The sequence below is a fragment of the Bos taurus genome, chromosome 29 (assembly GCF_002263795.3).
Source record: "Bos taurus isolate L1 Dominette 01449 registration number 42190680 breed Hereford chromosome 29, ARS-UCD2.0, whole genome shotgun sequence".
NCBI classification, from domain to species: domain Eukaryota; kingdom Metazoa; phylum Chordata; class Mammalia; order Artiodactyla; family Bovidae; genus Bos; species Bos taurus.
In genome coordinates this window covers 25539030-25563648 of record NC_037356.1, presented here as the reverse complement: position 1 = coordinate 25563648, position 24619 = coordinate 25539030, and positions in this window count along the sequence as shown.

The following is a 24619-nucleotide window of genomic DNA, read 5'->3' as shown; positions in this document are numbered from 1 at the left end:
TTGGTAGGGAAGACAGTAAACATATAATTACGTTGGTGTGAGAGTTGCTCGGGCATTAGCAACGAGGCTCTGGAAAAACAAAGGAGGAACACCTGGCCTGGGGCGGTGGTCAGGGAAAGCTTCCTAGAGGGAGTGATGCCAAAGCTGAATTTTGATATGCATGTGTGTTAACACTCACTTGCTTCCCTGAGTGCTACCAGCTTCCACTATGCTGCCCACCACTCATGGCACTCTTAATTGGGCTCAGTTGTCAGGAAAGCAGGGGGCTGGAGCTAGTTCAAGAAGGAAGAGCATTCCCATTGAGGGGACTTTGAGTGATAAGGGGTCTGGAGAAGGCCGGGAACCCGTAGGATGGGGAAAGTGCCCCAGAGAAGAACCAGAAGATCTGGTATGGAACCTGGGAAAACTCTCTTTTTTCCAGGCCTTGCTTTCTCATCAGTGATACAAAGGAATCACATCTGAAAAAGTTTAAAAGTGCTGATTGTATGGCCCTAAGCAAGCACAAGGACAGGGCAAATGAGAATGTTGCAGGGAGCATGGGAAGGCATATTGCAAGCCTCCTGTAGCTCCAGGCCTTTGTACTAGCTCTGCCTTCTGCCTGGAAAGCTTTTGCTCATATTGCCCATCCATTAACTTCAGCTCCTCTCTTGTCTCTTCTTCCTGTTCCCAGACAGATGTAAGGATCCTTCTTATCAAACACAGAGCCCTGGGCTATAACTGCCCCACTCCTTGTGTTTGGGTGTTTGTATTGGCCATGCATTCCTTGAGGGAGGTCTGTGACTTCGCATCTCTACGTTCCCAGACCGTAAGCCCTGTGCCTGGCATGACACATAAGTCAAAGAACGGTGGAAGACGGTAGCCTTAGTGTGATCATAGGTCTTTGAGTTGGCTCATAGGTCTTCCAAAATTGACTTGGGTATTCAGAATAAAGTACTTTCAGGCCCATTCTACAGACAAGACTTTTTAGGGCCTGGGAGGTTAAAAGACTTATTGGGAAGGACAAGCCAGGTCTCCTCTCTTCCTAGGGTAATGGTTCTACCATTTCCCCCAAGACTTCCAGGATTTCAATTTCATTTCAGTTCTTTGGGAAAATGGAAGAGACATTTTCACTGGTGTAAGTTAAAGGAGCTGGGAGTCAGGGTGTAACAGCCTAAGGAAAGCAGTGATATGAAGTGTGTGAAGGTTTATTTGGGTAACAGCCTTTTGAATAGATTAAGATGGTAAGGCTTGGCAGAGGCAGGTGGAGGACCAGAGGAGTCAGCATTTGACAAGGCGGAGCTGTCTGGGCCCTGAACAAACAGCTCATCTCCAGGGAGAGAAGAGAAGGGTTTCAGAGAGCGTGTGCATGAGACAAGCTCCATGTGCAGTGAAGTGATGCGTGTGGCAAACACACTTCTCCCCCTTTGCTGGGGCTGTCACCACCCTGGCCCCTCTACACGTGTCATTTATCTTTCCACTTCCAAGTTGCAGGGGACTCTTTCAGGCCATCTGAAAATGGAGGCTGGGCATTTGGGGAGGGTCCTGCTTCATTTTCACGTCTAACCTTCATCGCTTTGGGATATTGTCTCTGTCTTCTTTGTTTCTCCCCCCAGAGTTTATTCCTTGGCAACATGCCTCTGGCTCGGTGCGGGCCCTGATGCATCTTCCTGTGCCGCTGCTTGTCAAAACCCAAGGAGAGGCACCTTATCAGTTCCCTGGCAGGCGCAGGGTGGTGGCGCCGCGTGCACGCACTGAATCTCTGATAGACGCCACTCGGAATCAGCATGCACCTTTAATAAAGAGCACCGCCTAGCTATTGGCTATGATAGGGCTGGTTGTAATAAAAGCATCTCTTTCCCATTGGCTTTTGAAATGGCAGACAGAGAGCTGGGTGGGGGTAGGGGAGGGAGTCGCTTACCGAGGAGGAGACAGAATCTTTTATACAATAAGCCCAAACCTCCAGGATAGGTTTGATGACACCTTCGATTGTGTTTTTCTGCTCTGAAGGGATGGATGATCAACACACACCTCCCAGATGCTGCTAAGGGGGTTCTGTCTTCTGATCAGCATCCTGACCAGCCTCTGAGCTACTTGGGCCTTTGTTGATTTTTCTGGCACCCCCACCCCAGGATCGGTGTGTCTGTGGAAGCCCCTGGGCCTGAGTTCCAGCATCACCCCTCATTCGCTGTGTGATCTTGGGCAAATTTCTCAGCCTCTGTTCAACTTCTTCCTCTGTGATACAGGGGTCGAGGCAGAGGTGTTTCCTGGAGATGCTGTTGCTGAGGCTGAGTCTTGAAGGAGACGGGGGGCAAGGCTTCTAGGGGACTCTTGGTGGGCAAGTGAGGTCTGCTTGAAGCTGGTGGTGAGAATGTCTGGGAATTTGTAGTCTGGTTCAGGGTCAGAAAGGCTAAATGGAGTATGAGTGGGGAGCAGGGACAGTGAAGTCCTAGTGACGGAGTGGAGAAGCCCAGGGGGTCAGAGGGAGGCCTGGTAAGAGAGTGAGAGCACCGGGGCCTGTTACCTGTTACCGGGTGGGTGGTTGGGATGAGATGCTGTGAAGCCTTGACAGCGGACGGGAAAACTCCAAGTGAGAGGTGGAAGAAAGAAGTCATGCCCATACTTCACACTTGATTCACGAGAAAATGTCTGTCTTCTCTTCATTCCCCTGTTATGTCCTGAATCAGACTCCCAGGTGGCTGCTGTAGAGCGAAGGACAGAGATGGGAGGACACGAGAGGGTGGCAATGGCCTCAGGCCCCCGGTACCTGTGGGGCATGGCTGCCTCCACTGCCCTGACTCTGCTCTTTCAGCATCACTTCAATCCTGCCTTGGCTCTGGAGAGCTGACTGGAGCCCCACACAGGCTTCTCCAAGGTTTCTTTTTCTTTTCTCTGTTTTCACTTCAAACTGCCTGCTTTGCCTGGTACTCCTTGGAGACTCCCCGCCGCCCCATACCCGCCCCCACACACCTTCCTTCTTACTGCTTTGCTGTCTGTTTGCAGAACTCCATCACGGCAGCCCTCTGCTCTCCAGCCCTCTGTGTCTTCCCAAGAGGCACCTCCTGCTTCCACCAGCATCAGGAATTGAACCAGCGCCTCCAAGTCACCAATAGACCATTTTGAAAAATAGATTTAGTTAATATTTTGGATAGCTAGGGTGCCTGTAATTATAGATGTATGTAATAAAATTATATAATTAATATCTTGTACTCCATACAGTTACAGACAGGATAAGTACTGCCATGATGGTTTTTACCTTCCAGGCCCTCTCACAAAGCTTCCCATTCGTCTGTTCCTTCTCACCCCCTGTGTATTGTATTACTGGCAATTAACCATGTAAGTGGAATCTTTTTATGCAAACAATCAAAACTAATAAATAATAGAGCTCATCTTCTCTCCGTTCTGGCAGCAATCTAGTCGGCCTTAATGAGGTTTGAACACAGTGCAGTGATGTTGATCTCCATCAAGCTTGTTGCCATGGGAGTCTCTCCATATTGGGTTTCCTTAGGCTGCTGCCACTCCCTTGCGTTAGACATATCATCCCCGTGGCTCTGAAAGTCCAGAATGCACTAGCTAGAAAATCTACAGGTTTGGGAAAATCCTGGCGTGCTTGAACCGTCTCTGGAATTTCCATGTTCTGTGATTTCACGGGTTGTCCAGGAAGTGGAATGCCTCTGAGTAGGTAACCATGAAGTGTACGGGGGTATGGGAGGAAGGCACTCCCATCTCCAGCGGTCTACCATGATGTCCTCCGTGACAGCAGGCCAGTAGGGAGTGGCAGAGCCTTCAGTGTCATGGCAAAGCATGGGTAGTCAGTGCACGCCAAGCATTATGAACGACTGATGTGCTGTGGAGATGTTCATGGGGGAGTGTGCACTGTTCGGATGGCAGAAGTGGTTGGAGTGGATTTTCTGAATAAATTATAAATACAGATCTGATCATGTCACTTGCATGCTTATGATCCTCTGTAGACTCCTTGTCACCTTTGCAAAATGTCTAAGGTCCTCAGCCCGCCAAAGAGTTCCTTGAAGGGTGACCAACTGCCTGCTTAGCCCAGGATTGAATGGGCTTCCTGGAATGTGGGGCTTTCAGCGCTAAAAATGCAGGCAAAGTCAGGGCCAACTGAGCTGAGCTGATCACCCTGTAACCATGACCTAGGCCCATTCATTCCTCTGCAGCCCCAGCTCCCACCCCTGTCTTGAGAAATAAGCTCTGCTGCTGCTGCTGCTAAGTCTCTTCAGTCGTGTCCAACTCTGTGCGACCCCAGGGACTGCAGCCTACCAGGCTTCCCCGTCCCTGGGATTCTCCAGGCAAGAGTGCTGGAGTGGGGTGCCATTGCCTTCTCCGAAATAAGCTCTAGTGGTTCTAAATGAGTTATAATGGTTCCCTGCTGTTTCTTTTTTAAAAAATTGAAGTAAAGTTGGTTTACAATATTATATTAGTTTCAGGTGTACAACATAGCGATTCAATATTTTTATAGATTATGCTCCATTTCCCCTGCTGTTTCTTGCCTCTTTGCCTGCACCCCTACAGTCTCAGCTGCCTGCTGGGTTGCCCTGGCTCCCCTGTCTTTGTTTAACTAGCTCTTCTTACGTGTTAAGGCTCTGTGAGGCATTGCCTCAGGGGGAAGCCTTTGTGACCCCCAGGGTGGGGGAACCTCTCTCCCCTGTGCTTAGCCGCTTGTCCCAGTCGTCTCTCTGTCCATTCAGTATGATTCCTTGTCTCTCTCCCTCACTGGACTGGGAGCTTTGTGAAGACACGAATATGACCTATTAGATTTTATATCCCTAGCACCTAGTTCAGTGACTGCACATAGGCATTCATGAAATATTTTATGTACAGATTTATTTAATGATTTAAATATTTAAATGACTGAATGAATTAAAGGTAGATGATAAGATATAGCCCCAGTGTTGATGACCTTTCAAAACTCATGTGCCTGTGTCTTGTTGAAACACATGTAGAGCGGTTCATGAAAGATGGTGGAGGGGGGACCCTGACTTTCTGGGGATAAAGAAGGGGAGTGTGGTGGTTCAGGGTCACTACAGTTCCTGCCCAAGGAAAAGAGGGCTGCAAAGGAGGAGGGGCTGTGGGGTGAGGGTAAGGCAGGTGAGGCTCTAAAGACCAAGTTGGTGTCCTGGGAGCTTGGGGTAGGAGAGGAACAGGACAGCCTGGGCAGAAGTGAACCAAACGCAACAGCAGGGCAAATGCAGGCTCATCGGTCAATGACCATTTGGCTCTTGGGTGCTAAAGAGATATTATTTTTTTATTTAGGTTTTATGGTGAAGAAGGCTGAGCATTTTCTTTTTCTACCTCCAGTTTTATTGACATATATCTCTGTATAAATTTAAGACATATAGATGAATGGTTTGCCTTACATACATAATGAAAGAATGACCACAATACGTTTAGTTAGCACCCATAATCTCATAGAGATATAAAAAAAGAGAGAAAGCAAAAAAAGGGAAATTTTTTCTTTATTATTTTTTCTTATGATGACTCTATCAACTTTCATATTTTCACTCTCTAACAACTTTCATAGATACACACAGTGGTGTTGACTTTAGTCATCATTGTACAATACATCCCTAGTACTTATTTATCTTATAATTGGAATTTGGTACCTTTTAACCACTTTCCTCCAACCTACCCGCAACCCCAAACTCTTGTAACCATAAATCTGATCTCCAAAGAAATATTCTTGATCAAGATGCCTACCCAAATGGGGGTGGGCCAAGGAGAGAGAGGTGGGACATCCAGGCAGGTGACCAGGACACAGAGCTTAGGAGGTTTCTTTCAGAGAGGCCCTGCTGGGCTTCTGAGGGCAGAGGGGAGCTGTGAAGGTGGAGGCCAGGCAGGGATGAGCAGTGTGTTCTAGGCCAGCCTGCTGGGTGGTGACCAGGCTGCTCTGTGGGCCCATCACTACCTGGCCTCCTTGTGGACTTGCTGCCAGAAAGTCCCCTGAGCTTCCAAGGGAGGGTGGCTTGTGCACTGGAATCTCTGTCTGCAGGATGAATATTTCAGAAAGGCAGCTGGGAAAGGCAGTGGCTTTTTAATCTAAGCTGAATACAGCCTGAGGGGGCCAGTGCACGGGAGTGGAATAATGTGCTTGCGACACCGTGTTCCCTGTGTACAATGGGACAGGACGTGAGCACAGGAGACGGCTCTGGTCATAGAATTCTCTCCCTCTTGGCCCATCCTGAATGAGAGCCTGGGATTGTCACCGGTGACCTTTGACAGCAGCCCAGGGGGCAGCTATTGTGCTGACCTTGATGAATTAGAGCCCGTGGGGGCGACTCGCAGTGCCTGCCGTCCATGGAGCTGCTCATTCTGGCCAGATGCTCGCTGTGCTTTTCATAACTAATTTCTCTTCGTCGCAGCAACAGCCCTGTGGCAAGTGATTCTCTCTCCACTTTACGGGGGAGGAAACTGTGGCCCAAAGGAGTCCAATAACTTCAAAGCACTTAGTGCAATGCCCACACACCATCCCGACAATAAGAGCTAAAATTTAGATCACCATCCCGACAATAAGAGCTAAAATTGAGATCAGGTTTGGTCTGTGCCAGGCATTGTGCTAAGTGCTTTAATAGGTACAACACATTCATTCCTTACAACTGTGGAGGATACAGGACACGGTTCCATTGTTTGCCTTATTTTCCCGATAAGGAACTGGAACACAGTGAAGTTAAGGGCATGCCCAAGGTCACACAGCTAGTAAATGACAGACCCAAAACTTAAAAATTTTATTGAAATATAGTTGGTTTACAGTGTCATCTTCATTTCAGGTATACAGGCTGGTGATTCAGTTAAACACACATACATATATTCGTTTTTAGATTCTTTTCTATTATAGATTATTATAAGATATTGAGTAGAGTTCCCTGTGTTATACAGGAGGTCCTTGTTTATTACTTATTTTGTATATAGTACTGTGTATATCAGAGAAGACAATGGCACCCACTCCAGTACTCTTGCCTGGAAAATCCCATGGATGGAGGAGCCTGGTGGGCTGCAGTCCGTGGGGTCGCCAAGAGTCAGACACGACTGAGTGACTTCACTTTCACTTTTCACTTTCATGCATTGGAGAAAGAGATGGCAACCCACTCCAGTGTTCTTGCCTGGAGAATCCCAGGGATGGGGGAGCCTGATGGTTTGCCGTCTATGGGGTCGCCAAGAGTCAGACACGACTGACGCAACTCAGCAGCAGCAGCAGCAGCAGCAGCGTGTATATGCTAATCCCAAACTTCTAATTGACCCCTCCCCGACTTTCCCCTTTGGTAGCCATAAGTTTGTCTTCTATGTCTGTGAATTTATTTCTGTCTTAAAAATTTGTATCATTTTTTAAGACTCTACATATAAGGGATATCATGAAATTTGTCTCTCTCCACAGAGCCAAAACTTGAACATAGGTAGTCTGATTCCAAAGTGTAAGGATTTAACCATTTACAATACCCCCTCATATAGAGAGAGCACTCAAACCTGTTAGCTACTGTTACTCTGACTCCTTGCAAAGGAACACAGATTGTGAGGGCAGAACTGGGATTGAACACAGGATGTCTGTCTCTGAGATGCCTGCACTGAACTTGTACCCTAGGCTAAGTGAGGGATTCATGGCTTTCTCTAGTTAGCTGAGGGTTAGTAGGAAAACCTACTAACCTACTGCTGCCTTCAACCCAGTAACAGAGGCTGCAGGAGTCCCTGGTACCTATGTGCTCTTCCTCCTGGGCTCACAGCCTCGCTACAAGTTCCTGCTTCCTTTGTAGCGAAGTCTGGCCACATCAATGAATTCTAGCCAATGGAATATGAACAGAAGGGGTGTATGCCACTTGCAAGCTTGTCCTGCACCCCCACCACCCCACCCACCCCCGGCCAAATAACGCTCCCATTCGTGATCCCAGAGGACCTAAAGGAGGGTCACTGATGGAAGGAGCCTGGGGACCTGAATGACTGCCTGGAGCAAAGCCCACAACCCCTGCCCCCACACTGGACTGTCATGCAAACAAGAGATCATCTTTCTTGCGTTAAGTCACTTAGATATTGATATTATTATAATTGGAGCTCCCTCTACCTCCCAAAATACAGTGACATTAAAAAAAAAAGCCCTTTGAAGTGCCCGAGTCCACTTCTCTGTTAAGGTAAACAGAGGCCAAGAGAACAGAGTCTGGAAATAGCACAGACCTTAGGGTCAGACCAGCTCATCACTTAGTAGCCTCGTATCTCAACCTCACGGAGCTGCAGAGGTCTCCTCTGTCCAGTCCAGGCATGGCCTGTGCTGGGTTGTTGCAAGGAGTTGGAGGTGAGGCAGCTAAAGCCCCCTAGCACAGCGCCTGCTTCATACTTGCCTCAATAAATGTTCAAGGCTTTTCCTTTCAGTGAGATGGCCATTGTCTGCTGTGTCAAAACCTAAAATGTTTACATGGCTCTTAACCCAGCAATTCTATTTCCAGGAATTTATTTTAAGAAAATAATCTTGGATACTCAAAGATGTAGTTGTTAAAATGTTTACCCCAATATTGCACTTGTGTGAAAAATTGGAAATGAGCTAAATTTTCAACTATTTGTTGTTGTTCAGTCACTCGGTAGTGTCCGACTCTTTGCAACCCTATGGACTGCCAGGCCACCCTGTCCTTCACTATCCCCCGAAGTTTGCTCAAATTCATGTCCATTGAATCAGTGATGCTATCTAACCATCTCATCTTCTGCCTACCCCTTCTCCTTTTGCCTTCAATCTTTCCCAGCATCAGGGTCTTTTCCAATGGGTCAGCTCTTCGCATCAGGTGGCCAAAGTATTGGAGCTTCAGCATCAGTCCTTCCAATGATCAGTCCTTTCGACAATAGGAAATTGGTTAAATGCATCTGTTCAACAGAACCATCCAACCATTAAACAGACGTAATAGAAGGTCATGCAAAATAACCAACAAGGACCTACTGTACAGCCCAGGGAACTCTGCTTAATGTTATGCGGCAGCCTGGATGGGAGGGGAGTTAGGGGGAAAATGGATGCATGCATATGTATGCCTGAGGCACTCTGCTGTGCACCCGAAACCATCACAACATTGTTAATTGGCAATCGGAGGTGGTAGTTTAGCCGCTCAGTTGTGTCTGACTCTTTCAACCCCATGGACTGTAGCCTGCCAGGCTCCTCTGTCCATGGGATTCTCAAGGCAAGAATACTGGAGTGGGTTGCCATTTCCTTCTCCAGTTAATTGGCAATATTCTGATATAAAGTTACAAGAAACAGAAGCCATGCAATGACATGAAAAAATATTTACAGCAAAATGGTAGAAACAGTAGATTGTAAAACAGTATGTATTCCATGAAATCATTTTAAAAAATAGAAATACAAGAATATATATATACAGAAGAAAAAGAGTAAAAGGGTATATCCTGAAATACTAAAATGTTTATCTCTGGTAAGTGGGGATTTGTGAGGTTCTTCTTTCCCTTGCTTATCTGTGTTTTCTAAATTTTCTATCTTAAATAGGAATTATTTAGTTAAAAAGGGAAAAACCAAACCGTATAAACTCTTTCGGGGAGCTTTGCCTGCATTGGCTGTGACACTGAACATCCCTCATCACCCCGTGTGGATGTTGACTTGGACAGTGTGAGAGACGAAGACAAATGTGAGTTGACACAGGGTGTCCGTGGGAATATCTCGTATAAAGTTGTGTTGCCATCATTCATGGTTTAGGTGGACGCTGGTTGTTGGATGTTTATTATTGTGGGTATTATTCGTGTGACACGCAAGCTCCCAGGCATCTCCTCTCCTCCCTTCCCTGCAAAAGTGCTGCTGCCGGTGAGAATCTTGTCTTGCACAGGAGTAGGTGTCCCATGACACTATCCAGGTGCCCAGTGCATAAGAGCATCTCTGAACAGACCGAGGACCTCAAGATGAACGCTAACAACTCCCAGCCTTAATATAGCAAGGCCTCTGGCACATCCGCCCTTGCTGGAGCAGCCTTCTGTGGGCTGGTGCCCTCACCACAGGCTTTCTTCTCCCCGGAGCCAGGGACCTAATGAGTGTGAGTGAGTTTGCTTCAGGTTTATTAAATAAGCATGCCTTTGCAAGAAGAAGTCAGCCACAGACTGGAAGAAAGTATTCACAATGCATATACCTGACAGAGGACTCCCATCCAGAATATATAACGACTTCTTACAAGTTGACAATTAAAAAGACAGCTCAGTAAAAAATGGGCAAAAGATTTGAACAAGAACTTCACAAAAGAAGACCTAAGAATGGCGAATAAGCCCATAAAAGGAGTTCCACATCATTAGTCACAAGGAACATGCAATTTAAAGGTTCAATGAAATACCATTTCATACCTATTAGAATGGCTAAAGTACAGAAGTCTGATGACTCCCAAAGTTGGTAAGGGTGTGGACAACTGGGTTCTCAGTTTATTCCTATTATTGGGTCAGTTTAAATTCTGTCCAAAATGATTTGAGTTATGTGATTAAATGGTTTCTGGATAAATATATTTCTTCATTCATGCACTAATCCAACCATTATGTAATTGTTTCATGATGGGTAAAACAAAATTCATGCCTTCAAGGGGAATGTAGACAGTTTTTGAAATGAAGCTTTGTTGAGTCAGTCACCACGTAGCTACTGTTATTTACCATACCTTCTTGATTCTCAGATACATGTGTTATCTTCAACCAATTTCAAAGGAAGTGTGAAAACTGAAAAACATGTTTTAGCACCAAACATAAGAGTCTTGAGGCTCTGGCTTAAACAGGAAAAAGATCATTTTTCTCCTTTTACCTTTTGCCTCTGCATTCTAGTTCTTTGAAAAGAAATGCATGGGAATAGATGGTATTAATAATGATCTTGTTGCATTTGTTGAAATGTATTCCCCTCTATCTCTTTTTAAATATAGCTGCATTTTGATCTCTCAGTGTAAGAAAATTATCTTAAGTTAATACAGTCTTAAGCCATAAGTTGCTGTGGCTTTGTTTACTCGCCCAAAGGCAAAAGTTAAATCAATTCAACAAATATTTATTTTGTGCCAAGCATTTAACCAGGCACTGTGCAGGAACACAGAAGGAGCAGTTCCAGTGTGAGAAACTGATACTCTTTTTTTTTTTTTTTAATTTTATTTTATTTTTAAACTTTACATAATTGTATTAGTTTTGCCAAATATCAAAATGAATCCATCACAGATATACATGTGCTCCCCATCCTGAACCCTCCTCCCTCCTCCCTCCCCATACCATCCCTCTGGGTCGTCCCAGTGCACTAGCCCCAAGCATCCAGTATCGTGCATTGAACCTGGACTGGCATCTCGTTTCATACATGATATTTTACATGTTTCAATGCCATTCTCCCAAATCTTCCCACCCTCTCCCTCTCCCACAGAGTCCATAAGACTGTTCCATACATCAGCGTCACTTTTGCTGTCTCGTACACAGGGTTATTGTTATCATCTTTCTAAATTCCATATATATGCGTTAGTATACTGTATTGGTGTTTTTCCTTCTGGCTTACTTCACTCTGTATAATAGGCTCCAATTTCATCCACCTCATTAGAACTGATTCAAATGTATTCTTTTTAATGGCTGAGTTGATACTCTTTTATAATGAAAAGAGTTCTGGCTTTGAAGTTAGGGCACAGTTTTGGACTATGCCCCATGATGTCTTATCTATGTCATTTTGGGAAAGTCCCCAGAGTTTAATTTTCTGAACCTCTGTTTTCTCCTGGGTGAAATGGCTATAATCATTCTTATCTCATATTATTGATTTAATGGATCATGTAAAAAAAAAAATCTTGGCATGTGGTAGGTGCTCAGTGAATGCTTGTTGAATCTGGCTCTCAGTGGAGACACAAGAAGTATTTGAGGAGGTTCTCAGCATTAACAGAAGGCAGTGGGGAGCCTGTATTGTCAAGTTCAAGATCACGATGGTACAGCTCTTAGAATAACTTTCAGCATTTTCTAGCACTGTTCAGTGTGCTATAATAGAACATCAGGAAAGTTTGATGTAACTTTGACCTCAGTTTGGTAGAGAGAAAGTGTGACTTGGCAAACCTGAAGTGCATTAGTTTTATAGTTTGGGGTTAGAGAGCTTCCCAGGTGGTGCTAGTGGTAAAGAACCCACCTGCCAATGAAGGAGATTCGGGTTTGATCCCTGGGTCTGAAAGATCCCCTGGAGGAGGAAGGGCAATCCACTCCAGTATTCTTGCCTGGATAATTCCATGGACAGAGGAGCCTGGTGGGCTACAGTCCATAGGGTCACAAAGAATCAGACAGAACTGAAGCAACTTAGCAGACATGCATGCGTATTATCTCCGTGACTCAAAGGGGCAGCGGGCAGAGAGTGAAAAAAGAGATAGGCAAGGGCATGGTGTTCAGAAATAGTGTCCTGGAAAAGAATCAGGTGTGAGAAGGACTGGGAGTAAAATTAGGAAAGAAGGAGAGCAAAGGAAGGTGAACGGAAGCTGTCCACCCCGTGGGAAGACAGCAGGCCCTTCTTTGGGGTGAAGTGTAGGCAAAGAGGTGTGAGGGGTGATGGAAGGGAGTTCCCGAGGCCACACAGGTGGTTACACCTGATTCAGGACCAGAAACCCATGCTTCGTCCTCCAAATAGCCTTTTTTGTCCCATTGCACATTTTCTTCAATGCTATCACTTTCTCATTCTCTCATTTGCTAGGTGAGTGCATGCATGCACACACAACACACACATACACACACTCACTCACGTTGGCAGGTCCTTGCTGGGGAGCAAGAGGTCAGATCATCCATTTGTGTTTCTAGTTTAAAATCTTCCTTGTCCCTCTGGATGTGCTTTAAGCACTTGTGATCCAGCTCAGCCAGGTCCCTGGGACAAGGTGGCTGAAGGAGGAGCAGCTGCCATGGGGAAGGTGCTGGCTCAGTGGTCCAGAGCTTTCCAGAGCTGAGATTTGAGAATGAGAAAGAGCCCCTGAGCACGTGAAGAAAGGGAGGTTGTCAGGGTGGGGGGCATTGCGGGGAGAAAGGCCTGGGGACTGAGTAGCGTGTAGTGTTTTAGGAGCTGCCTGTGGCCAAGGCAAGAGTGTGGACTGGGAGCTGAGATGCAGAGAGAAGCTTCCGAGCCCCACAGAGCTTTCCCTCCAGGGCATATCATCTTTTTCTTCCCACTTTTGCCAAGCGCATGGAACAAAACAGCATTTTCTTCCCCTCGTGAAGTGACAGGGAGGGGTTGGGTAGTGGGTGGGTGTTGAGTGAGGCTGTGAGGTCGTGAAAGCAGGGGGCTCCGGCTCTCCAGGGAAGGGGCGGACGCTGGGATCTGGCCCCAGAGAGTCCCGGAGACTGTGAGTAGGAGACAGGAGGATTTCTAATACCATGAGATGGATGAAACCGGTTCACAGTAACTGCAGAGAAGTCATTCATTTGCTTTAAATCCTGCTCTTTGCTGTAATTTGATTTAAATAGACTTCTTTAATATTCAAGCCTCATTTAAGAGCTCCATTCTTAGGGGAAAAAAGCTCAGTGGAGAGGAAGAACTTGCTGACATTTGTCTCCCTTTGATGGACCCTGAGCAGGTGGCAGGCACTTACTAGGGCCCTCGTGTGCCTGTCCACGCCAAGTATGTGATTAGCGCCCGCAGCCTGGGCTGGAAGCTTGTTAGAAATGGAGAATCCCATGCCCCTTCCCGTACCGAGTGAATTGGAATCTGCGTTTCCACAAGGCCCTCAGGTGACTCGAATGCACATGATAGAAATGTAAGAAATAAAGGACAGTGATGAAGAACATTACCTGCTTTCTGAGAGGTGACACTTTGAAAACTCCAAGCCCCAAAACTTCCAGTTTTGGAATGGAAGGGACAGGGGTTGAAGATTTTCAAAATTAACGTGTAAATCTCTGTATGTTTCAGAGTACTTTAGAAAACATTGGGTTATAAGTTGCATGTTGGAGTTTCTCAGGCTAATGGGACACGTGTGACTCTCCTCGCAAGCACATCACTTACCTCTGCCAGACTGTGCGAGAGGCCCCCTTTCTTCAGCTGCTCCCCATCCTAGAAAAACCAGCTTTACACCCCCGGACCTGAGTCTGGCTTCCTCGAGGTCGAGCCTCAGTGGAGACATTGAAAATTTGCCTGCTGATTCTCTGTCTTGTTCTGAAGATTTAATTGCTAGGTATTAAAAACACCCGTGTAATATATATTCCATCTGAGAATCTGTTTTTCTAAACTTCCTGTAATGTCATCTGCATGGAGAGATTGAACTGTAGATGGATGGGGGTTTTGCTGCTGGGAGGAGGTCGGGGGAGTGGGTGGTGGGGTGGATGTGGGTGCGTTTGACGAACATCTGCTTTTTTGTGACTTATTATGAAATAGATGTTAGTAGTGTGGACACATTGGGCAAACTGAAACCTATGAATTCTTATGATTCTGTGATTGCTGTCACATTCATAGTTTATGGAATACCTATTACATGCTCCAGGCTTCACATCTATTGTGTATATTCCTACAATAACTCCAGAGGCAGGTGGCACAGTCCCTATTGACAGCTGAGGAAGCCATGCTTCAGAAAGGATAAGTACCTTATTTAAGGGCACAACACTGGCTGGGAAACTGGATTTGAACCCAGGTCCTTTTAACACCAGAGCTGTGCTCTTTCAGCTCTGCCCTCAATTTTCCACTATAAGCCAGACTCACGTTTTTGCCGACATTCTGGTTTGCTTGCCAAGGGACCCACCAGCCTGCTTCCTCAATTGGTGGAAGCAAATCTCATAGACTTGTTCATCCTGAACAAGAAGAGGGTGAATAGCAACATGGCCTGCTGCTCGGCCACAGTCAATCTACCAGCGAGTCAACTCCACCAACACTGGATCAATAGCTCCTAGGCACTGCAGGGTTTACTGCAGAGAGGTAACAGGTATGAAGACAGGGCCTGTAGTCTAGTGGAACTGGACAATAAACCAAATCACCACTCACCTGCACATGTTAAGCTGCATATTGGCAATACAATGTACTTTTACAAAGTGTCTTGTATTTTAGAGGCTACTGTAACCTGTCAGAAAGGGTATAGAATATGCTCTCCAAGTGCCTGGGTTTGAATCTTATACTCCCACCCACCAGATTTGTGATACTAAGCTGATCCTTTTTCCTCTCTGAGTCTCAGGTTCTTCATCTGGACCATGAAGATCCAGGACAGCCGTCTCATAGAGCTGTTGCGGGGTTAAATGCCAGAATGACTGGGAACTGGCCAGTGCCTGGCACACAGGAGTGACTTTAAAGATGTTTATGAAACTCTGAGTCTTCAGTGCTTTACTGTTTTCAAAGCCTGCTCTTTCCAAACATCTCATCTGTGCTACTGTGGCATACACAGTTTGACCTGAGACACTTAAGCTTCCTTGAGGGCCTCCTGCCAAGCCCACAGGCCTAAGCTCCCAACAGAGATACTCTCACATCGCCTCTCCACTGCAAGCTGGTCAGACCAGACAGACTTGTGGCCTAGGGTCAGAGGTTGAATTCCTGTCCTCTCTTCAACGATCCAGGCTGCTCTGTGACCTTGGCCACATGTGATATTTTTATCCTTTGGCCAGAGTTTCATAATCTGCACCATTTGTACAAACATTCCAGGAAACAATTGTTTATACAGGCTCGTAAGTTTGTGGGACAGTTTACATATGGAGCCTCATTAAATGATAACCTCTGACCCTCAGAGCCCTTTCTGGGGTCCTTCCTGTGATCATCCCTTTCTATTGAGCTTAGCTGTGTGGATGCTGGTGGCCTGAGGCTGTGATGATCCTGCTTTGGCCCTCTTGTCTCTTTCCCCCAATACCTCTCTGTGGCTTTTCCAATGGATGGCCCAAGTCCCATAATTTTCTGTCTCTCGAGACTCCCCACACAAGAGCTGATCATCCCCCTGCCCCAGCATTTGATCCTTGGTGGGTAGCTCTCAGATCTGCCCTGAATGCCTAATCCTGCTTCCTGCCTACAAAGTCATAATCAATATGAATTCCATCCTGCAAACATCTATTGAGTTCCTCCTGTGTGCTGGCAGGGTGAACCAGTTGGTTAAAGCCTTGGTGAGAAGCAATATACAAGTAAAACAAAGAAATAAATCATAAAGTTTCAGTTAGGACGGGAAGGAAGCATCAAAGAAAATGGTCGGGAGACCGGGCTGATGGATTGTCTCATCACTGAGGACAAATGAGCAGCAGCTCCTGCTTGCCTGCCGTGAGGAAAGCCAGGTAGGGTGAAGGGTGCAGAGGGAAGCGGTGAGGAAAGGCCTCTCTAGGGAGAAAATCTCCAAGCAGACCTTACAGGCTGAGAAGGAGCTGCAAGATCTGGGGAGGAGGCAAATGTATAAGAGGCCCTGAACGGGCAGTGAGTGGGATGAGTTTTAGGAGTGGTCACTATTTATTGTGTAGTGACTGCATGCGAGGCACCGTCCTTAACACGTCATATCTTAACTGATCCCATGTAGACAGTGATAACCTCGTCACTTCCCATACTTGAGATGTAGAAGCTGCTCCAGTCTCCCTGGAGGATGCAGACACTGAGAGGGGGAGAGGCTGAGTAACATGTCCACGGGTGTCCCAGACCATGTAAGTGGTGGAGCTGGCATCTCACCAGCTTCGCTGTGTCCCTAGGCCTTTGTTCTGTAGGACTCGCTGCACACACTGCCTCCTTTCAGCCCCCTCACATTCTGATTGATCCCACGTCTTGCCTTCATTACAGCTAACTTCCAAAGAGGCACTGTATCTGTACCTTACCCTTGAGAATCCCTTCCAAGCTGTCTCTGGCTTGTCTCCCTGCCTTACTCTCAGCACCTAGTCAGCTCTTCCTCAGCCTTTTCACCTCTGTCCCTTCCCAGCTGTCATCTCATCCCAAAGCCCTCAGCCTGGTTCCTGCCTGTTCTGTCCACACACCTTTGGCAGAATTGTCCTCACCCAGCACTTTCTCACCGTCCTCAAGTTAAACCTTCAGTGAATATTGATGCTCTGAATTTCGGAGGCGATCAGGTTATCTGAAACCTTATTGTGACTTTAAGAATGACCCCTTGACTTGCCAGCCTCCATTATCTCATGAGCTCTTTAGATTAAACCTCTCTCTAGGAAGATGGGATTAACATATACAAACTACTATACAGAAAACAGGAAACCAACAAGGCCCTATTGTATATATAGCATGGAGAACTATATTCAATATCTTGTAATAACTTATATAATGGAAAAGAATCTGAAAAATAATATATATATATATATATATATATCACTCTGCTATACATTTGAAACTAACACAACATTGTAAATCAGCTATACTTCAATTAAAAACAGAATGACCCCTTCAATTTGAGGAGGACCTTCCAGTGAAGAAGATAGTCACTGTTACTCTCTGTCCTGAAAAGAGTCCTGTGCGTTTAAGTAGCAGAAACGGTGGGGGATGATTTTGAATTTAGATGTTGCTAATGGCATCACAGTAAGAAAGTAATAGAGATTTTAACACTTATCAGTGGGGTGTGGGCCAGTGGGTGAGGAGCAAGAACTGGAGAGGAGAGGGATTTCATATTGTGTCGTAATAGGCACTGGAGTTCAATCTAATTGCAGCTTTCCTTTTTTGTCTATTCTGTTTTGTTTAGAAAAATAATGAGCACAGTGCTGTGCGCATAGAGGATGCTAATAAAGTGTTGACTTCCTCCTCATGTCCCCATCTATATCTCCAAGAAAATAATATTTAAATGAAGCCAAAAATTTGTGATACCAAATCATGGTAAAGGAGGGAATATGTTGAACTCTTGACCAGAATGCTCAGGGAATAGAGAGTCTGGATTCGTGTTTTCTGGCAACTGAGGATTAATCTGACTCTGTTTAAGCCTTTGAGTTGATGATGGAGAATCAGGCTGGGAAGGTAGTATGGAATAGTGGTTTTGGCTATAAGCTTTGCCAGCTGGGTTCAAGTCCTGACTGCCAATTGCTCGCTGTGTGGGGCAATTGGAGATTTTATCTCTCCAAGCCTCAATTTTTCATCTGTTAAATGGATATAATAAGAATTTGTTCCAGGAATCTATTATTACATAGCAAATCATCCCAGCACAATGATTTAAAGAAATGGCTACATTTATCTTGCTCATAAATCTATCATTGGGGCAGGTTCAGTGGGGATAGTTTTCTTTGCTCCATTCAGCATCAACTAAGATGGCTTGAATCTGGAATCACCTGGAGGTTCACTCACCGTCACTCACATATGTAGTAGTTGGTGCTGATAGTCATCTAGGGGCCTAGCTGGGCTACATGCAGCCTCTCATGGGACCTGGGCTTCCTCACCACATGATAGCTGAATGCAAGGGCGAGCATCCTAAGGTAAGGGGATGGGGAGAGGGAGAGGAGGAGGGGAAGGGGGAGGGAGGGGGAGGGAGAGGACCAGGCATGTATTGCCTTTAAGGACCTGCCTCAGAATTCACTCTGCATCACTTCTGCTACATTCTGTCCATTAGATATGAGTCTAGACATCTGGCCCATATAAAAGGGAGGGAAATTAGAGTCTACTTTTGATGGGAGGAGTGGAAAACCATCTGTAGCACTGCTTAAAACCACCACATAGTTCCTACATCAGAGCTGTAGTGAGAATTGAACGTGATCTTGCCGGAAAGCCAGCCACCGTGCCTGGCACAAAGGTGTAATGACAGCATCCTTGTGAAGCATGTCACATCTGCAGTCTGCAGTGGGGGCAGTGGAGGCTCCGAGAGGTGAAATGACTTGCTCGGATTCCCAGTGGCAATCCTTGCCACAGCAGAGATTTGGACTGTTCCTTGCAGGACTCTGTGTGGCTCCTCCAGAGGCTAGCAAATGGCCCTGGCGTCGCTCAGCATCATCTACGCGTGGGGCCAGGTGTTAGCGAGAACAGATCTGTGCATTGGGTGATCTACCCTCTGCAGCCTGAGCTCATCCTGCCTTCTTTCCCAGATTGTCTGTCCCTCTTTCCTTTTGAAAAGGGACTTGGAATTTGATTAGGTGGGCACTGGAATATTTTGCTCTATACCCTGAGGATCCTGCTGTGGGAATGACACTGAGACCATCAGTTTCTTCTTTCTTGGGTTGTTGTCCAGGAGGCTGTGGATAAAGGTGCCAGACAGGCCTTCAGTCATGCTTCCCCACTGTGTCCAGTCCCCACTGGACCTTGGGAGGGATCTAGCATCTGCTGGCTTGTCCTGGAAGCCTCTGCTCTCCACTTCAGCCAATAACTATTTGGGCTGGTTTGTAGCTTTAAAGCACTTCCATCACACCCCATTTGTTGTGCTCCATTGACTTAGAGGGGAAGGTGTGGATCCCTTTGTCTGTTTACAGGGATTATAAAATATGACCTGTATCTGTAGCCTGAAATTATTTGTGTGTCAATAAAGTACAGTTAAAGAAAAAACATCTGACAAATGTATTTTAATTTTGCAGTGAAAATCCCATTAGCTGTCAATTTCAAATGTAATCCTTCTCGGAATGAAAAGTATCTTTTGCAGACAAAAACCTGAGGAAGAAGGAAATGGAATTGGACTGCTACCTCCAGGCTTTTTAATTTGGATTTTTTCCCTTTGTTCTCCCCTATACACTTTTCTTTCCCAGTAGTAATTTGCTTGTTTTAAACTTGAAATGTACTGCATTGAGAGCCATTTTTGCTCTACTTTATTATTCTGCTTTAAAAAGAATTTATAACCTAGGGTTTTTGAAGTAAGATCTCACTTACTTAAGGGTGAAACTCATGCAGACTGTTCTATCAGGAATTTCTCTTTCCATTTGGACTGTGAACCCTGAGCATTTTTGGAGACAGTGAAATCGAAGACTTGCTTTACTCAGGGGTGGGTGGTGAGAGGTTGAAGGACAATCACTGGGTCTCTTCTGGAAGTTACACTCTAAACTGTCCAGGATGATCCCCCTCCCCTTGGCCAGATCACAGCCAGGAAAGGAGCTTTCTCGGTGCTTAGTGCAATGGACCGCATGCAGACTTCAGCTCCTTGCCCTCACAGGCAGGTGTGTCTGCCCAGGTCCTGGCTCAGGAAGCACCATTGTTGCAGGAGCAGGAAGCAGCTGGTGACTCACTGGGCAGGTGGCTGAGCCCCCAAAGTCCAGCTGACAGCACCGCCCCCCCCCCCGCCACCGCCCACCCCTCCCACCCCCCTGCCATGCTCTTGAGCCCACTGCGGGTTCCTAGGTGTGGCGTGGAGGCAATCCCAGTGCACTGATTGCTTTGGTTTTTATTTCAGCCTCTGTTCTTGATGCTGTCCCTCTTCCTGCCCCTCCCTTTTGGTCCTGTCCTATTCCTGCCCTTCCTCTGTCCCCCGCACCCCTGAGTGCTCCTGTAACAGAACCCTCTCATTTCCTTCCTGTGCCATCCCTGGCACCCAAATCCCAGCTTGGCAAAGTTTTAAGTTGGGAGAGTTTTGCATTGTACTTAGGCAGGAACGGAGAGTGTCCTCAACTGCACAGTGGGTAATAGTCCCCCATCCTGGAGTTCGGTGAGGATTAGCTGAGAAAATGCGTGTAAAGTGCCCAGAGCCCTGCTAGCATGTCCCTAATACATTCTTAGGAAGTGATATTGGTTATTAAGAATAGCCAGTCTCAGCAGCTCAGAGGGTGTAAGGGAGTGCCTTTTCCCCATGAGTGTTTGCTAAGCAGCTGCTATTACGGGTAGCTAACATTTGAGTATGTTATACATGCTAGACGGGCACTGGGCAAGAACAGTCGCTGTTATTACCCAAGATCCCACAGCAAGGAAGCGTGCAAAGTGAAAGTCGCTCAGTCATGTCTGACTCTTTGCGACCCCATGAACCCATGGAAGCATGGAGGCAGAGATCAAACCACACAGTGGGCCCACTGCCTATATGAGACCACCATATAGGCCCACTGCCTATATGAGACCAGTACACAGCTCCAGTGGTGTGTGTGGTAGGTTGATGTGTAATGTGTTACTGCAACCTATGAGGGTTCTACTTAGTGCATTTTCTGTGAAGAGGTACCATTTATTCAGAATGTTCAATCACTGTTTTTCTGCTCCTGTCCTGGGCTTACTCGTGGCCACACTGTGAGATCCATGAAGTCAGAGGGTCTCCGGAAGGAAGCTGTGTTCCTCCCTTCCTGGGCCCCTCACCTGGTGGGAGGCGCCATGGTGTGTCACTTCTCAGGCTCCACTCTACGGCAGTGCGTCCCTTCTCAGGGGTTCGTCAATGAGGAGAGTTTGGCTAACATTAGGTGAAGGGATGGCCTCAGAGTGGGATCCAAACACTTGTGTGGCAGTGAGTACTCTGTGATGCAACATTTATGTGAAGCTTTTTGTTAAAGCTGGATCTTCACTTTCCAAAAGAATTAAAATCATCCCAGCAAATCTTCCTTCGTAGTGTAGGGCTTCTACGCTGGGATTTAGAGACACTGACTTCTCTCAAATCCAGCGAGGCTCACGTCTTCACTGGAGGCTGCTGCCTCGCTCTGCGGGGAATGGTGATGGGTGAGGGAGTAATGCATGTTTCTCCTGTACGGTCCTCTGGCTCAGGGCCTTGGTGAAGCTCCTGAGTGGCAGATGATCCTGACGGCATCCTGACAGAACCATTGAACCAGTGGCGGTTGGCATGGTGATGAGAAGACTGAGTGCTGTGGGCTCTGCTTTAATTGCTTGAAGCCCACCATAAAGGAGGAAGCAGATATGTTTGGGGTTGTCAAAAGGGTTAAACTAGTGTGAGGGGTAGACAAGTTTCTGTTCAATTAAAGGAAGAGCTCTCTGACCACCAGAGTTATGGAAAGTGACAGGATGCTTCCAGAGGTAATGCAAGTCAGGAGACCTTGGATCTAGTCTTACCCTGGCTGCTGTCTCTCTGTATGACCGGGGAAGGTATATCATTTGCATTCTGGGCCTCAGTTTGCCCATCTGTAAAATGGGAAGACTAGACTAACTATGCTAAGCATGGGCCCAAATAGCTCTGATACTCAGGCTGGGCTGCAGTGGGAGCTGGGGGAAGGAGAAAAAGAGAAGGGCAAGGTCTGTGCCTCTGTGATCGGGCTGGAGGTGGCAGAGGGATGTGTCCCCAGGGCACATCCACTCTGTCAGTCCTGCTGGATTCCTGACTCTCCTTGGCACCCTCGGTCTGGGAGACGTGTCAGAGGTGCTGACTGCATCCCTGGTGTGCCAGAAGCTCCGTGATGCCTAGAGGGCTGGCTCTTGAAGAGGCAAGCCTGGGAGAGAGCACTGCTGGTTTCCCCTTCTGTTGGCCAGTCTCCATCCCTTTAAAGACAGCTGGCTTTCCCACGCGTCAAGCCTCTGCCGCCACACTGACCCTGTGAGACTAGCCTTGCTTTTGCACTGGCTTGTCCTTCCTCCAAGCCCCCTCTGTGCTCCATGTACCCCTCTGCTTTCCTATCCTTGAACTTCACATCCCTGCCTCCATTCTTCAACCTCTTGGGGGTCCTTACTAAACCCAGTGTCCCTTTTGACACTCAGTTCTACCCAGCCCCTTAATTCTGGCCATACTCACAGTTTGGGGATTAAGAGGCGCCCTACTAGTCTCAGCTGCAGGAACCCCCACATCCTGTGCAGAAGCCTGCCTCAGGCCCCCTCTGACATCCCTGCTTCCACCAGCAAAGGAGGATGTGGACCCCTCCTTCGCTCACAGACAGGATCACCGCTGGGGTGTGAACAGTGCTTTTGGACACAGCCTCAGGCTCTGGCAAACACTTTTCCTGAACCCCAGGTCATTGTTGCTTAAGTCACAGCTGGAAGCTGGCTTCAGAACACACTGATTTCTCCCTGGGCTTCAACAACCCCCAGCTTCAGTTTGCCTGTTGGCTCTTTCATTAATGTCTCAGCCTCATAAAATGGTCACTTTCGGTTAAAAGATCTTATTACTACAAAAAGAGATGTTGAATCACACATTGAAGGTCACTGGTGAAATGTGATCCTTGAGACTCATTGGCCCTGGTCCAGGGCGTGGGGAAGTAGATATTAAGAAGATAAATTAGAAGTCAAAACACAGTTCTGTTTTCCCCTGTGTCTTAGGCTGACTGTCTGTGATGAATTTTGCAAGGAAAAAAAAATCAGAACTCTCTCCCCGCGCCACCTTCAGAAGTCAGATTCCAACCTGGAGAGACGGTCAGCAGCTCTTTATTTCAGCCCTGACATTACCAGAATGGTAATTTCTCTGGGTGGTAATGCAGAAGGCTTCTTTTTTCTTCAAGTCCCTGAGGTTGGTTTTACCTTGCAGCCCAGATATTTTTCAGCTCTGCACAGTTCAGCAAATCCTTGTTAATGGGCTTGCTCTGGACCAGGTGAAGTGGATGTGGGCAGAGGACACAGAAGGATGTGCCAAGACTCCTGTCCTTGACGCCTTAGTAGCCTTAGTCTCTGGGGGTGGGGAGACTTGGGAGTAGGAGGAACAGACTGATGCGGTTGGTGTGCCACTGGGAAAAGATGGCAGACCCTTTCTTTCTCTGACCCTAAACTGCAATACTATGATCAACTCCATTTATGGTGAGGAAACGGAGGCTTAGAGAGGTTAAAATGTCCAGGGCCAGTGGTGGAGCTGAGCTTGGGACCAGGTCTGACTGACTCCAAAGTCAGCTAGCCCTTTACCCCATATATGGTTCTGCCCTTCCTGGTGCCCATGAGAGCCCCAGGTTCAGTGGCCAGAATATAGAGAGTCATCTTTTTCGTTTGTGCAACTCACCCCCTTGGAAGCCATTTCTGTTTTCCTAGACCATCCCGTGAACAGTTCTGAGGAGCAGGTGAATGTTCTCAGATGGCAGATTCCTGTGTCCAGATGTGGAAGGTCAGTTTGCATTGTGGCTTCATTCTGCAGTTGGGGCAGGAAGGTGCTGTGCCTTTTATCCAAAGGGTGTGATGGAGGAAATCACTGGGGTAAGTCCAGTGACAGCTGTGAATTCAGGTCAAGTCAGCATTCGGGAGGATAGGAAGCTATCCCGAAGATCCACCTTCCCCCACCCCTATCCTAGCCTCACTTTCTTTGTTTTTCTTCCCCTTTATCCCTCTAGTAAATACAGATGCCACATAGAGCCGGTGTCCCCAAAGCTGACTTGCTCTTTGTTGTGCTGGTGTGGCTAGGCTTTCCCATTGGTGGGATGGCAGAAGAATGGGTAGAAGAGGTCATTTCTCCCTCTAGAAGCCATGGACTAAACCTTCAGGCCTCCAGGACTATCTCTTATGGGGCACGCATGCCCCAAAGACCCACCATCGCAGCACTTCACCTCTTTGCAAAGAAAACTCTGGATGAGCCCTCTGGATGAGGGCTCTGTAATAAAACTGGAGATTCCTCAGGGTAACTATCCAACTGTTTAAAGACAACCTCAGGTCCTTCCCACTCACCACTGGGAGAAGGCACAGGATGGATGGGACCATGAGTGTGGTCTGCTGGGCGTTTCTAAAGCTCGTAAGGCTACTTAGGACTGGAGGTATCCTTGGCTAGTTTCCTGGGGCTCTGAGCATCTTCCTTTTTCCCATTTGTTCATTGGACAATGACCTGTGGCATCTCTCCTTGGCCCTGTCCTAGGAGAGTGGGGATACACTGGTGGGCAAATCAGACAAGTCTTGTCCAGCTGGAGCTTACACTCTGGTGAGGAGAGGGTATAATCAATATAATGAACATCAAATGAGTAAAACATGGAGCCTATCAGATGGTTATAAGTGTAGTGAACAAAAATGAAGTTGAATACTGGGAATGGAAAT